General features: G+C 39.8%; 1 protein-coding gene across 13 annotated transcripts in view; it reads right to left on the bottom strand.

Annotated features, from left to right (window-relative positions):
• EMB2191 (Cytidine/deoxycytidylate deaminase family protein) overlaps positions 1-15,893 on the bottom strand; it is a 91,933-nt gene that overhangs the window by 59,148 nt on the left and 16,892 nt on the right. The window lies entirely within an intron of this gene.

The raw sequence follows: 15,893 nt of genomic DNA, 5'->3' as shown, positions 1-15,893 counted from the left end.
TCTAGGACTCGAATTCCCTATGTTTTGAAAAACTGTGTTTTTCCGAAACGGTCTTGCATTGAACTAGACCATATTTGAAACCAAATAAAGAGGGATATGTATACCTGATACGGATACCACAAATGCAGATCCCAAGGTGAAAGCCCACGCCCAAATCAGTCCTAAAACTAGCCTCCACGAAGATGGCACAGTATGTACCTAAAGCCGGTTCAGCATCACAGTTTTCTGCAAAACTGAGATCCAACTGCTTGGATCGAACTAAGGATGATAAGCGTGATATTCCCTGAATTTTTCTTGCAAAAATCAGGGGAAAACAATCCTAAATCAGTCCCAGATAGCTGATGTCGGACTGGGAAAAAACTAGGAGATAAAAGGGTGCAAAGAGAACCATAAACTACAAAAAAATGTTGTTTTGGACTGGTCCGCCCCCTCCTCTTTTAAAATATCTTATGGAGTTATCTCCTAATCTAATTAGAAGATTATCCATCTCCAAATCTGATCTGGACCCTAATTAAAGATAAGGTTTATCTTCTTATAAGATAGGCTTATCTTCTTATAAGATAAGGCGAGAGTAATGAACAAAGAGAAAAAGAGAGAGTGAAGAGAGCAAAGAGAATAGGGGAGAGATTGAGAGATTGGAAGGGTAGAGGAGAAGAGGGTTCTATTCATTCCGTTCCAGCCATTGAACGCATCATCTATTTCTACTATCACCACCGGTGATATCCCACCACCAACAAGACGTAAGATTATATCTTTTTTTCTCTTTTCGATTCACGGTTAGAATAAGCTGAAGTGCTCAAGCTCCTAAATATGCTAAAAATTTCTAATTGTTTCTTGATAAGGCCATTTTGTTGGTTTCACTAGTTTTGGCACTTTGCTCTTTCCCCGTTCTGAAGTTAGAGTATCTGCATCTCCTCTAGTCCAGGGGAAGTAGCCGAAGCTCCTCTAGTTTTGTCTAATTGGTCAGTCGAGTAAGAGCATGGAGTCCTGATAGAAAAGGGGTGGGGATGTACCTCCTCACCCTTTTGCTCAGGTTCCTGGGACTAGATGAGTGTGTAGGTTGTCCCCCTGCTTCCTAATTTGATTTTGTTTGGCTTCAAGTAGGGAATTGACATTCACTCCGACGAGAGAGGGGTGCCTAATCCCTTCCCTCTCTCTCTCAACTTACCTAGACAAATCTTGTCTAGGCTGAGGAGCATGGAGTCGTCTTACAAATTCAAGTCTGGGAGACCCAACACTCCCTGTTTCGTTTTTTTCTAATGGATGGCAATTCTATTTGCTCGGTTATGAAGTGAATGGTCGATATGAAGTTCTTTTTTTTTGAAGCCTAATAAGGCAATTTTTTTTATCAGCAAGAAATTTTATTAATAAAGTAGCAAAGGTTACAATCAGTTACAAAAGTTATAGGTAGTAGAAAAGCATTAACCTAATCTGCACCCACAAACAATCAGTTACAGTTCTGCCCAGTACAATGTAGATCTATTTGCCCCTTGTTTTGCTAGGGTATCCGCCACCCCATTTGCGCTCCGTTTGACCCAACCAAACTGAGAGTTGATCCTCCTTGTAAGCATGCCAATTTCTCTAAAGATAAATTTGAGCTTCCAAGGTACTGAGGTGATGTTTTTAGACCAAGAAATGACCAATAGTGAGTCTCCTTCTATTTCTAAGTTTGTTGTTCCTATCTACTCATCCATCTTTAGACCTAGAAGTAGGGCTAGATATTCAGCCTGTATTGAGTCACCAATACCTATTGGTCCTGAGAAGAGTGCCACCACCACACCCTGATGATTTCTAATCACACCCCCTATGCCTGCCCTTCCTGGGTTACCAAAAGAACTCCCATCAAAATTTAGTTTTAGTTTGTTCAGTGCCAGTGGCTTTCATTCCTCACTCACAATTACTTTGGGTGCATCTGTTAGTGCTACTTCAGCCCAACTTCTTAAAATCTCATTCGTGGAGAAATTTTTTATTAGCTCCAAGGTCTTCACCCAATGTACAGTTCCGATTTTTATGGCTTCATCACTTCCTCCTCTGATTTACTTTTTTCAAAGAAAATTATTAGGTTTCTTTCCTCCCATATAGTCCATACTGTAGCTGCTCTTGCTGCCTTCCATAAGCATTTTCCTCTTTTCTTCTGTTGTCTCAGGAAGGATGGGCTGAAAAGGCTACCACATCCTGTGGGGGAGCCCATCTGCATCCAAAGATAGAACAAACAACATTCCAAAGACCAGAAACAAAGGAGCAAGATAAAAGTAAATGGGGTAGGGTTCACCACAATCCAAACAAAGGACACACACATGAGAGAGGCATTTATTTGGCTTCCTTTTCTGTAGCACATCACAAGTGTCTACCTTCCCTAAGAACACTTCCCAGCAAAAAGTTTGTACTTTTGGAGGAATCGGTTTACACCATATTTCTTTCACAGGGAAGTTCACCACCCTTGGGTCAGAGTGAGTGAGCAAACCAAAGAAAGATGCACAAGAAAATAAACCATCATGAGTTGGGGTACAAACTCTACTATCAGCTATAGATTGGTCTAAATAGACCCTCTCAAGTGTTGAGATTAAAAGCACTAGAGACTCACATTCATTTTCCCTCAACCCTCTTCTAAACCCAAAATCCCAAGAGATACCAAAGTCTGAGAGCAAACCAAACCTAGCAACAAGTTTGTTTTTAAGGTTTGATAAAGAGTAAAGATCCGGGAATTTGACCATTAGAGGCATATCCCCAACCCAAAGGTCTTCCCAGAATTTAACTTTATTGCCACATCCAACATCAAATCTGATAAATTGAAGAAAGGTTGGTAATGCCTCATAGATTGCCTTCCAGGGAGAGTTTGGAGCTGCATTGGAGGCTAGTTTTGCATCCCATCCGTTAACTACTTCACCATGAATGTTTTTAATGACCCTGTGCCACAGCCTATTCTTCACAAGGGAATCTCCCCAGCTATTTCCCTAGAAGGGCCTTAATTTTCTTTAATAAGTTCCCTATACCTAGGCCACCATGCTCCTTAGGGTAACAAACTTGCTCCCACTTCACCAAATTATCCTTCTTTTCATCGCTAGGTTCCCACAAAAAATCCCTCATAATCTTCTCCAATTTCCTAGCTATTTTCACTGGGATCTTAAAGGTGGAGAGGAAATAAGTGGGTGGGTTTGCTAGGGTAGATTTTATCAAGGTGATTCTTCCCCCCAAGGAAATATAATTCCTCTTCCACATTGCCAACTTCTTTGTGAATCTCTCTAACACTGGCTTCCAGAAGCTTTCAGCTTTCGGATCCCCCCAAGGGCATACCTAAGTATTCTAGAGGCCAGCTTTTCACTTCACAGCCTAGCAATTTTGCTGATGCTTGGATGTCCCCCTCCCCCATGTTTATTCCAGCTACACAACATTTTCCCCAATTCACTTTGAATTTGGAGGCTTTTTGAAACTTATCCACCAATCTTTTCAGGTTCCTTACACTGGATTCATCCAAACTTTCACAAAAAATGATTATATCATCAACAAATTGCAAGTGAGACACCACCACTTCTGATCTACCCATCCTCCAACCTTTAAACTAGTTATCTTGGTCAGCCTTGGTGATTTGTCTACTCAAGACCTCAACCACAGAAGTGAATAAGAATGGGGATAAAGGATCACCCTGTCTGAGTCCTCTTTTAGCCTGGAAGAAATCCTTTGCTACCCCATTCATCAGAATAGAAAATTGTGCCGAGCTAAAACATTCTTTAATCCACATCCTCCATCTTTCACCTAAAACCATTTTTTCCATTAGATTCAACAGGAAGGACCAATCCACCATATCATACCATTCAAACAAATGCCCACGATACAACCCTAAAGTAACAAACAGCAAATAAGTCATCAATACAAAGTGACTAGAAAACAATAAGAAAAACCCATCACTAAGTAGTAGACAAAATGCTGAAGAAGTAGATATCGAGCATCGGGAGAAAAAACTCATGAACCCTTTGCGCATGATGTCAACAACTGGAGAACGCCAAATAAAAGAGGGCATCTGCCTCCAACAGAGAAAGTTCAAATGAGAAAGTCTCCCACAAGAATGGAAATTAACTACCAATCCCCATAAATCAAGATTAAAAGGAGTAGGATTTCCAAAACCATCCCAACTATGGCAATATAAAGATAATAATAGAAATGGCGTAGTTTTAGGGGAGGCCAAGGGTTTCTCCATGAGACAGTGTATGAAACATACTAATAAAAACCCCTATAAGTTTCCTATAAAACATCCATAACAAAACACCCCAATCAATCATCAAGTCATCCCATTACAAAGCTTCCACACCCAAACATAAGGCATAGCATAGGGAAGCACAAAACAAGACAACGTAATGATAATCCACTATAAAGAGCTTTCCTTAAAAGGCGCCCATATTGAAACGGTTGACCGCCCAAAATGGATGTCACTTCCACAATTAGAAATCCCATAACGTCCATTTTGGATCCAGAAAATTCGCCCTCAACCATGTTGCCAACAAACGAGACAACTGAATGCATTGGTTCGTCAGAAAAACAATGAATTACAGCACTGAAACCCACACCATGAAGCCCACAACAATATGAATTCTTAGGCGAGTACCAAGACCATAGGGCATTAAAAATCTAGCGGCACATCCAAACCCTATAGCGGGTGCCCCATGACCAGAACGGGTATCTGGAACACATGCAACATAGAAATCAATTCAGACGAGAAAGGTACTCACACTAAGCCCCTTAATGCCCGATCTGAGTAGAAATCTCAACACTATACTCATAGCCTTCTTCATTCCAATCCCCTATTGAATCCGATCTACAAAGTAGTAGGATCTCGGAAAATAACAGCGCCAACAGTCAAGTAACAGTCCTGTTCCACCCTCTAAACCAAAGAAAAGATACAAAGGCTCAAATAATAGCCCTATGTCATCATCTCAACCAAAGGAGAGAGGCCAAAGAAGAGTTAGAATAGGAAAAAAAAAAAAAAAAAGAAAGAAACTAGGAAGGGGAAAGGATAAAACTCACACAATGGCGAGAGAGAAACTCGCCCATTAGAGGTGAGAGGGGGTCGATCCGATGTTCACAACTGCCATGTTAAAGTGTTAGATGATGCTTACTTTATTGCATTAGTGACTATATCATGTAATCCTTTTTGTTCTAGTGAATGATTGGTAGCCTATTGAGTAGTTCTTCTTATATATTAGTAAATAGTCTTTTTCTTTTTTATATACATGCCTCTCATAATTATCGTTTCAAAATATTCTTCAGTTTTCACCCAATCCTCCTTCATAGCATTTGTCTTTTTAGTTAATTTGAATAATCTCTATCACTTTTTTTTTATCCTCAATGGTAGTTATTGTTTCAGGTCTTTGATTATTTCTGCCCTTATGTTATTGGATAAAATTACTTTCTTTTATGTTAGCAATTTAACCTCTTGATATCGAAAGATCATCGTTGCATGTTGTGGAATGGTACTTTTTTTGTGAAATTTCATTTCGGATATGAAGGTAGTCTTCATTCCTGATAATGCTTATGATTGAAAATTGGTGTGAATAATTCATTATGTTACTTGCAAAATGCTTGTTCATGCATGATCGTATAATCCTTGTTCTTGCAATAATTGGTGTTTTTCCTTAGTTTGCTTGTAATTGCTTTGGGTTCCCCCCACATGCTTGGCCCAACCTGCTAAAACAGGAAAGGGGTGTTTAACCCCTTCCCTCTCCCCATCTGAGTCTTACTTGGATGCTTGGCCCAACCTACTGAAACAGGAAAGGGGTGTTTAACCCCTTCCCTCTCCCCATCTGAGTCTTACTTGGACTGGTTCAACCGGTGCTCTAGGTTTGGAGTCACTATTGGACAAAAATGATTTCATGCCCAATTTTTGAAGGACCAATCACCTCCATTTTCTTTGATTGATGGGTGGTGACTCTGTATCAGCCCAAGTGACTTGTTATCTGACGCTCACTTTTGTCATGGAAACATTAGGAAATATGCCAATAATTATATATATATATATATATATATATATATATATATATATATATATATATTCACTTATGTCTATTGTTTTTCCACATGTTGAATACAAGAAAACTCTCTTTCTACAGGAGATCGCATCAGTGAATGGAAAAGACTAATCAACCACTCTTTTGCCCCTAGAATAAACTATTTGGTAATTTTGAATTCATTTAGAACTGTTTCATACATTATCATTCAAAAAATCATTAACCAAAAGAAAATATTAAAATCATTGAAATAAAATTATAACAAAACAAATAATTAAAAATACATTACTAAAAACTAAAATAATATTGAAAATAGGAATAAATTCCATCAAGCAATGAAAAATATTTAATAATTCTAAAAATAATATCTTAAAAGGTAATACAGTATATAATAATTAATAAACAATAAATTATTTACTAATTAATATGAATAAAAATTTTAAAAATATATTAAAAAATAATAATTTTAAAAACAAAAATAAATTAAAAAATAAAAAAATATTAATAAATAACAAAATAATATATGAAAATTTAATAAAATGTTTAATAATTAATAAAAATAAAATATTTTATAATTGATACAAATAATTTTTTCAAAAAAACTAAAAATTAAAAAATATATATTAAAAATAAAAATAATATTGAAATACTAATAAATTCCATGATGCAATGAAAATATTTAATAGTTAGCAAAACAACATCTTAAAAAGTAATAAAGTATTTAAAAATTAATAAAAATAAGGTATTCAATAATTATTATGAATAAAAATTATAAAAAATTAAAATTTATAATTATATTCAAACGAATAAGTGCTTATTTTAAAGGACTTCCAAATAGACCTGTTCACAAGTTGGGTCTGGCTTATCTCTACATTAACAAAATATGTTCAGGCCTAAGCCTGAGCCTGGCCCGACCATTGGGCCTAGGTCTTGAATCTGAGCCCAACCCATATATAAAGCCTAAAGCTCAGGCCCAACCCCTAGCCCAACCAGAAAATTGGAAAAATATTTTTTTTCTTTTTTTATTCAAAAAAAAATTGTTTTTTGTTTATATTAAAAGACCTCAATACCTAAAAAAATGAAAAATAATGAAAGATCTCACTATTACTTGAAAAAAAGAGAAGAATAAAGATAAAATATTTTATATATATATATATATATATATATTACTATTATAGAAAATATATTTTTATTATATAATACATTGTCAAGTAGGTCTCAGGCTTTTTTGAGAAAGCCCGAGTTCGTGGGCCGAAAATCCTATCCAACCCCAACTTAGACTAGGTCGAGCCGGGCCAACCTATCGGGCTACCCGGCCCATGAACAAGTCTACTTCCAAACATGGCCTAAGTTAGAAATTTGAGGTTTAGAAGAATCCCAACTTTGGTGAGTAAGCTGGGCATTGAAACCTCACATGTGCGGACCTAGGGCTGTAAGCAGATTGGATTCATCAAATTTGGAGTTTGATTTGAAATTGATTGGATGTGACAAATACATTCGAATTCGCATTTGTTGAATTCTCCAGATTGTTGGATTAATCCGACTTCGATTAATGGTTAGGAACTTTGGGGCATTCTACAACGTGAATTGTTTTTGTTTCCGATTCCAAAATCTAATCAAAACTAGCTCTCGTTTGAAAATGGATTGTTTTGGAGAAAAAAACAATGAAAATATATTCTTAGTTGCGAATGTGTTTTTCGCTTTTTGATAGGGTATATAATTGTATTGGCATTAGTTGAACGTGATGGCTGTTTAGGAGGTCATGAAACCAAAGATAACACTCAATGCTAGTAATAAATTCATGGCTCCCAATGTGAGATGAGTGGGGCCCCATCTATTTTATTACTAGCGTGGAAAGTTATCATTGGTTTCACAACTTGGTGAATAGCTATTGTGTTTACCCAATCCTTTCTCATATAAATGGCCAATAAGCTTACCCAACCCCTTGAGCCAAAACCCAAAAATAAATTCTTATATTAACAAAAAAAAATGTCCAATAAACAAAAGAGAAGACCTTTCCTCTGTATTTCTCCTAATTGGTATATCCTCTGTAAAGCTCACGGTAAGGATTGTTACCACCTATTAATGTCTTGTCCCTTTTTCTACAGACCTTTGGGCTTGGCTACTTTCGTTGTTTGGGAGAAGTTGCAGTCTACCAGCAGAAGTCCACATGCTGTTCCATTCTACCTTTTACTGGCCTACATAAATAGGGAGAATTACGTGGAGATGTGCTCATGCTGCCTTGATTTGGACTATTTGAGGTGAAAGGAATGCTAGAATTTTTCAAGAAAAGGAAATGAGCAGTCAGGAATTGAAAGATTGTGTTAAATAGGGCAATACCTTGGCTGAAGACCTTGGAAATCTTTCATCAATTCTCCTTTAATGACCTTTGGAGAAATTGGTCAGCAGTAGCGAGGTGCTCATCCCTAAAGGACAAATCAATTACAAGCTGGTCTCCTCCATCCGAAGGCTCACTGAAGTTGAACTTTGATGGAAGTAGCTTGGGTAATCCAAGATTATCCGAAATGGGGATGCTTTGAGAAATGAGAAGGGAGAGATTTTGTTGCTCTATTCAGGTCCTTGGGAATTGGGGACTCCATCAGGGCAGAACTTTTAGTTGTTGTACAAGGGGTGCAATTTGCAAACCAGCTCGGGGTACAACACCTAACGATTGAGGGGGATTCCAAAGTGGTGGTGGGTTGGTTGAAAAATCCTGAAAAGGTTATGTGGCGTTACAAGAATGAAATGAAGAAATTTAGTTGGTTGACAAGGAATATGTTGGTCACTGTACAGTGGGTGGGGAGATTAGCAAATACTTTGTCAGATGTGTTAGCCAAGCAAGGGGTAAATAGGGAAGAATTGTTTTCGGCTCAGTTGTGATTCTTGCTTTTCTTTCCTAGTTTACTTGTAAGATTCAAGGAGGGGTTGCAGCTCGCGCCTCTCCTTGGGATGTTGTATGAACTCACTCTAAATCTGCTTCTGAATTAATAAATTTATTATCATTCATCAAAAAAAAGTCCAATAAAAATATGGGTTAAATACACTTGAACCATCTGACAATTATTTAAAGTATCCCTAAGATTTAAATACTACTTAAAATACCCCCTGTAAGTGGTGTGGTAAGGCTGAGTATAGTGGTCTCCTTGAAGGACGAAGAAAGGCTAGAGGTAACAGGGTAGCGGAGATGAGCAAGGGTTCTAGGATTGATAGAATTGTGTCCCTATTATGGTCTATGCCCACCTTTTTATAAGGGGAGATCCCAAGGTCCTTAAGGGAAGGAGCCAAAAAGGGATTTGACTCCCATTTGGAAAGGGAATCTTCATATCAGTGTTTGTTGCCAGAACATACTAGGGGTTCGCCACGTGTCACGCGAGAACTTCCCGAGATGAGGTTTCCTTTCGTCTGAGGGTTCTCACAGTGCATGTGTACTACTTCCTTTTGCGGGTCTCCTATGTCAACGTGTTGTCAAGGACAGTCTCGACGTGTCTTATCCAAGGCTTCGTCATCTACTCAATATTGAGCATAATCGCAATCGCACAACAGTCTCTTTTCATTCGGCGTGTATTCCGCAATAGCTCACGATCCTGTTGTGATGTGGTCCTTTACGTGTTATTGTGATTTTATTTTGCTGCAGACATTGTGATTAGAGTTACAATGAATTACATATACTAACACCCCCAAGGTATAATGTGATTATGGTTGCAACTTGGGCCAAAGTTAGCTTGAACCTAGCCCAAAAAAGTAGGGTTAGGTCGGGTAGTTTGAAGTTGGGTGAAGATGATCAAGACTGCTATCAGTCTTGGAATTTCAGGTTCGAACAGAAGAGAAAGTGAAGAAGAAAGAGGAGAAAGATTAGTGAGAGAGCAGTAGAACACAGGTTTGAAAGGAAGGACAGATTCTAATTGATCTGCCGCCGCCACTTCAACTTAATATTTATATGTTATGCTAGTTACATGAAAGGACACATCTGCCCTTGGTGTTTACATCATAACACTTAACAATATAAAACTGAAAAGTAAATAACAACTAGAATAACAGAACTAGAATAACAGAAAAATATAACAAATAGACTAGGTACATTCTACCCTATAGACACACATCAGTTTCTCTACACTCCCCCTCAAGTTGGGAGTAAATGTTTATCATTCCCAACTTGGATAGATCCGCTTCTAGCTTCTTTCTTGATACAGCTTTAGTGAGGATATCTGCTAGTTGCATACTGGAAGTGATGTAAGGGAGGAATACTTCTTGAGACGAGACCCTCTCTCGTACAAAATGCCGGTCAACTTCAATGTGTTTGGTTCTGTGCTTGATTATCACAATACAGCATCAGAGGCTTCTCATACTCAATACCCAACTCCTCAAGTAGAGATCTTAGCCATAGGATTTTAGCCACTCCGTTGGCCATGGACCTGTATTCTGCTTCAGCACTAGACCGGGAGACAACACTCTGTTTCTTACTTCTCCAGGAGACAAGGTTTCCTCCCACAAGGGCACAATATCCTGAGGTAGACCGTCTGTCATCAACACTCCCAGCCCAATCGGCATCCGTATAGACCTCCACCTTCATGTGGTTATTGTTCTTTGTTTTCACTGTAGCTACTGTAGCTACTGTAGCTACAGTAGTCCGAACCAGTAAGGAGAAGAGGAAAGAGAAGAGAAGAAGAAGATGAAAGAACTGTCGAACTTGATAGCTAAACCCTATCAGTTGACCTCTTAATAGTGATTAGGCTTCTAATTAAATGTACAAGGACTAAACTGCCCCTACTTAAGTATGGGACAGAGAACCTCTAATAAGACTGCCACATAAGCTCATAACTTAACCAAGGTGAGATGCCTAATCTACCCTTATTCGGCCAACTCTAACACTCCCCCTCAAGCTGGAGAGTATATAACATATAATCCCAGCTTGTTACATATATAGTTCACTCTCCCTGAGCTTAAGGCTTTTGTAAACAAATCTGCCCACTGATCACCTGAGCTTACATGTTCTGTGCTTATCTCTCTAGTAAGAACCTTCTCCCTCACAAAGTGGCAATCAATCTCTATGTGCTTTGTTCTCTCATGAAAAACAGGGTTGGATGAGATATGGAGCGCAGCTTGATTGTCACAGTACAACTTCATAGGTTTATCCATGTGGAATCCGATTTCTTGTAGGAGATTCCTCAACCATACTAATTCACATGTAGTGTGTGTCATGGCTCTGTACTCGGCTTCAGCACTGCTTCTAGCCACAACCGTCTACTTTTTACTCTTCCACGTCACAAGATTTCCTCCAAGAAATGTGCAGTAACCTGTAGTAGATCTTCTATCAGACAGAGCCCGCCCAATCTGCACCCGTGTACCCAACTACATCAAGTTTTCCTCCTGGTTTATACAATAGCCCACGACCTGGAGCTCCCTTCAAATATCTTACAATTCTAAGAATTGCATCCCAGTGAGATATACGAGGGTTTTGCATAAATTGGCTCACCACACTGACTGCAAAGGAGATGTCTGGTCTCGTGATAGTCAAATAGTTCAGCTTCCCCACTAGTCGTCTATACCTTCCAGGATCATCAAATATTCCCCCTGTATCACTGCTCAACTTAACATTTGGTTCCATAGGAGTCTCAGCCGGTTTTGCACCTAACAGTCCTGTTTCGTCCAATAGATCGAGAACATATTTTCTTTGGCACAGGTTTACACCTTGTCTTGATCTAGCAACTTCTATACCCAAGAAATACTTCAATGTCCCAAGGTCTTTTGTTTGAAAATGATTTTGCAAAAAGACCTTGAGTTTGTCGATCCCCAATTTGCCATTGCCAGTTATGACAATATCATCCACATAGACCACTAATAAAATCTTTCCAGCTTCTGAGTCATAGCTGAACACTGAGTGATCAACCTGGCATTGTTTCATTCCAAAATTCTTCACCACTTCACTAAACTTCCCGAACCAAGCACGAGGCGATTGTTTCAACCCATAAATTGCCTTTTTCAGTCTGCACACCTTACTAGCCTCCCCCTGAGCAACAAACCCAGGTGGTTGCTCCATATATACCTCCTCTATAAGGTCACCATGAAGGAAGGCATTTTTTATGTCAAGTTGAAATAAGGACCAATCATACATAATTGCCAGGGAAATTAACACATGGACAGAGCTAATCTTAGCCACTGGAGAGAAGGTCTCCATATAGTCCACTCCATACAACTGTGAATACCCTTTAGCAACAAGTCTGGCTTTCAGACACTCCACACTACCATCTGGCAAGTATTTAACAGTATACACCCATTTACAACCCACAACATGCTTACCAGGGGGAAGAGTAGTGAGCTCCCACGTGTGAGTATGTTGAAGAGCAGAGAGTTCCTCCACCATTGCTTGCCTCCACCTAGGTGAACTAAGAGCCTCTTGGACATTGTTAGGTATGGAAATAGATGACAATAGTGAAACAAACAGGCGATGTGAGGCGGAAAGGCGAGATACTAAAACAAAATTGGAAATGGGATGGAGAGTAGAACTATGTTTACCTTTCCGTAAGGCAATGGGTAGGTCAAGTCCCGAAGGTTCAGCAACAGGAGCAACGACAGGATCCACGGACAAGGTAGAAGCTAGAGGAGGGGCCGGTGTCGTTCGACGTGTATACACTTTCCGTAAGGCAATGGGTAGGTCAAGTCCTGAAGGTTCAGCAACAGAAGCAACGACAGGATCCACGGACAAGGTAGAAGCTAGAGGAGGGGCCGGTGTCGTTCGACGTGTATACACTTGCCGAATTGGTGGTCGTTCAGTAGGGATCTGCACTGGATGAGATGACGAGTCAACTCCAATAGGAACACCCGGAACGGGATCACTGACCGGAAGAGGAAGAGGAAGTAAAGGTGGAGACGAAGATGCTTCAGTTCCTGAGAAGAAGGGAACAGACTCAAAAAATGTGACATCAGGACAGACATAGCACTTTCGAGTAATGGGATTGTAACACTTGTACCTTTTTTGAATCCGAGAGTAGCCAAGAAAGACACACTTAATGGAGCGTGCATCCAACTTGTCTATTCCAGGACTCAGATTGTGAACAAAGCACACACAGCCAAAGATACGAGGTGTTAATGGAAAGGGAAACAAGGTGGGAAACAAGATAGAGAAGGGAGACCGACCATGAAGAATAAAGGAGGGCATCCGATTAATGAGGAAACATGCAGTAAGTACAGCATCACTCCAAAACCGTTTAGGAACACATATGATGAAGAATAGACCAAGCTGTTTCAAGGAGATGACGGTTCTTCCGTTCAGCCACCCCATTTTGTTGAGGAGTGGATGCACAAGAAGTTTGATGAATGATGCCATGCTGTTCTAAATACTGTTGAAAGGAAGTTAGAAAATATTCACGACCATTATCTGAACGAAGAACTTTGATTGGAACACCAAATTGTGTACGTATTTCAGCATGGAATTTTTGAAAAATGGAAAATAATTCACTCCTTCCTTTCATTAAATAAATCCATGTCATTCTTGAACAATCATCAATAAAAGTGACAAAATACTTGTAACCATTATAAAACTCTATTTTGATCGGGCCCCAAACATCTGAATGAACCAAAGCAAAAGGACTCAACATACGACTTTCAACTCTAGGACTGAAGGAAACACGACAATGTTTCCCAAACTTACACGACTCACACTGTAACACTGACAAATGACTCAAAGAAGGAACTAGTATCTTGAGTGCCTTGAGAGAAGGATGTCCCAGTCGACAATGCCACTGTAGAGGAGTGAGTGAAGTTTGAAGTGCAACTGACGATCCACCACCGTCAAGGTAATACAATCCACCAGCTTCATGCCCCCCACCAATCTTCTTCCCCGTCCTGAGATCCTGAAAAACACAAGAGGAAGGGAAAAAAGTAACAAAGCAGTTAAGAGTCTTGGTTAATTTACTAACAGACATAAGATTGAATGGAAACTTAGGAACATATAGAACAGATGATAAAGAAAGAGAAGTCATGTCAACATTGCCAACACCACGGATGGGAGAGGAGGAACCATTGGCAAGGGTAACAGTTTGAGATGTGGAAGTTTCAGAGAGAGAAAAGAACACACCTGGAGTCCCGGTCATGTGATCAGAGGCTCCAGAGTCAATAATCCAAGGAGAGGTTTTAGATGACAGGCAAGCTATACCTGAGTGGGCAAGAGTAGCAGTAGTGTGCTGTGAAGTGGACTGAAGGAACCGCTCATACTCATCACGCGGTACACTCACCATCTCCCTTCCAGAAACAGATGTAGATGTGGAAGGAGTTAGGTCTGCCTGTTGATTATCACTGACATCAACCCCACCAGCAATAGCATGATTGGCCCATTTAGAGGGAGGACGACCATGAAGATTATAACAGAAATTTACGGAATGTCCTTCCCTGCCACAGTGGGTACACTTCCTTGTAGAGCTGCCTTTTTCTTTGCCACAGCCTCCCCCTGAGTCACAACCACCACCACGGCCAAATATGGAACCACCACGACCTCCTCGGGAGGCATGTCCTCCCCCTTTCGTACCATGTCCACCTCCTCTGGCTGTTACAAAAGCTGATCTATCAGACTGTGTGGGATTCTCTATCTGTCCCAAAGAAATCCTGTGGAACCGAGCAAACACTTCCTCAAGTGTAGGAAGGGTAGAGCCCCCCAATATTTGGGCTCTAACTGGTTCATACTCTGATTTCAACCCCACTAAGAACCTTGTGACATCTAGTTGTTCCCTCTGTTGTTGCTGAACTTTAACATCTGGAGTGAGAGGATGATAGACATTGAGTTCATTTCTGAGGTTCTTCATATTGGCATAGTACTCTTCTAGGGTTTTATTTCCTTGTTGCAGACCAAAGTGCTCCTGATAGAGCTGATATACCCTTGTAGTATTATCTTGCCCAAAATACAGCTTCTTGGCATGTTCCCATATGTCCTTAGCTGTATCTAAGAACATGAAGTTGGCACTTATTTTGGGTTCCATATTGTTCCATAGCCATGTCATGATTTGAGCATCCTCCTGTACCCAATCATCAAACCCTGGAGAGTCAGCCGGTGGTTTATCTTCTTTCACATGCTTCACTTTTCTCTTTGCCTTGAGAAAAACTTCCACCGATTTGGCCCATGGAACATAGTTCTCACCATTCAGTTTAATTGAGGTCATCTGTACACCTAGATAGTCAGAGGAAACCACCACACTAGGTTTCTGATCACTACAACCATCTCCCATTGCTGCCATGATACTTTTTCAATGCTGCCTCTAATCTGAATTCCCAACCACCAACTAAGTGCTACTGTCAAGAGTTTGATGTTCCAGAACCTACAGCAGTCCCTAAACACAATGATAGATACACACGCCTTTGTTCTTATCCACACCACTACTGATTTCACAAAAAAAAAACACAGACTACACCGACATTAACTCAGCACTTACTAACCACATGTAAGCTCATTTACAACTACTCAACAAAAACTCAACTAGCTATCACACCACTACTGCTGTCAAGAGTTTGTGCATTACAAGCACCACCACAACTACTCAACAAAAACTCAACTTGCTGTCACACCACTACTGCTGTCAAGAGTTCGTGCATTACAAGCACCACCACATAGCCATAGCTGTCACACACAATACAGACCTGTTTTAACGCTTTTAAGAGGGCACCACAAGACCAACAAAAAAAAAAAAAACTCAACTAGTACCATTGCATTACACCTTGCACCATTCGGCCACCTACAGTAGCAGCCCTTACACCATTTGGTCACTGTAAACACAGCCTGTTCTTGGAATTTTTCCAAATACCAGGGCAACAACCAACTTAGTTTTCTAGGTTCTGATCAGTCCTCTCAAGTTCTTGAAGATTTTCAACCCAGAAATACCAACAGCACACAGAGGAGAGATAACCAAC

The sequence above is a fragment of the Nelumbo lutea genome, chromosome 3, assembly GCF_056320005.1.
Source record: "Nelumbo lutea isolate HS-2025 chromosome 3, American lotus-T2T, whole genome shotgun sequence".
NCBI classification, from domain to species: Eukaryota; Viridiplantae; Streptophyta; class Magnoliopsida; order Proteales; family Nelumbonaceae; genus Nelumbo; species Nelumbo lutea.
Note: the sequence above shows the minus strand (reverse complement) of the source record. Positions and strands in the feature narration are given on the sequence as shown.